The sequence below is a fragment of the Primulina huaijiensis genome, chromosome 12 (assembly GCF_012295235.1).
Source record: "Primulina huaijiensis isolate GDHJ02 chromosome 12, ASM1229523v2, whole genome shotgun sequence".
Lineage (NCBI taxonomy): Eukaryota > Viridiplantae > Streptophyta > Magnoliopsida > Lamiales > Gesneriaceae > Primulina > Primulina huaijiensis.
The window spans coordinates 13806874-13807268 of NC_133317.1; positions in this window are offsets into that span (position 1 = coordinate 13806874).

Here is a 395-nt window from a genome sequence, read left to right on the forward strand (position 1 = left end):
AAATCGGTATATGAGTTTGTTTTTAAAATAAATATGTTTGTATATTTGAATATATAAAAGGAATAAAGAATCTAAATTTGAGATTTTCCGATAAATTTTATTACTAAGTGACTAGTAATAAGATAGAGTGGGGGTGTGATGAAACTTAAAATTAATAATTTATTATATGTTAAAACCTATATTTTAAAATTTAAGTTTCATTAAAATTATAAAATTATGTTTTTTTAGTATTATGTGTTTATATTTCAATGTCTTACTAAATATCTTTTATTTTCAGGTTTTCTACGTGTTGGTAAAATAATGATAACTCAAGCTAGAAAACTCAAATGGAGGTGATTCAAACATGTTTGGAATCCTTGAGAAATTATCTACAACTTTGCAGAAGACATGATTGC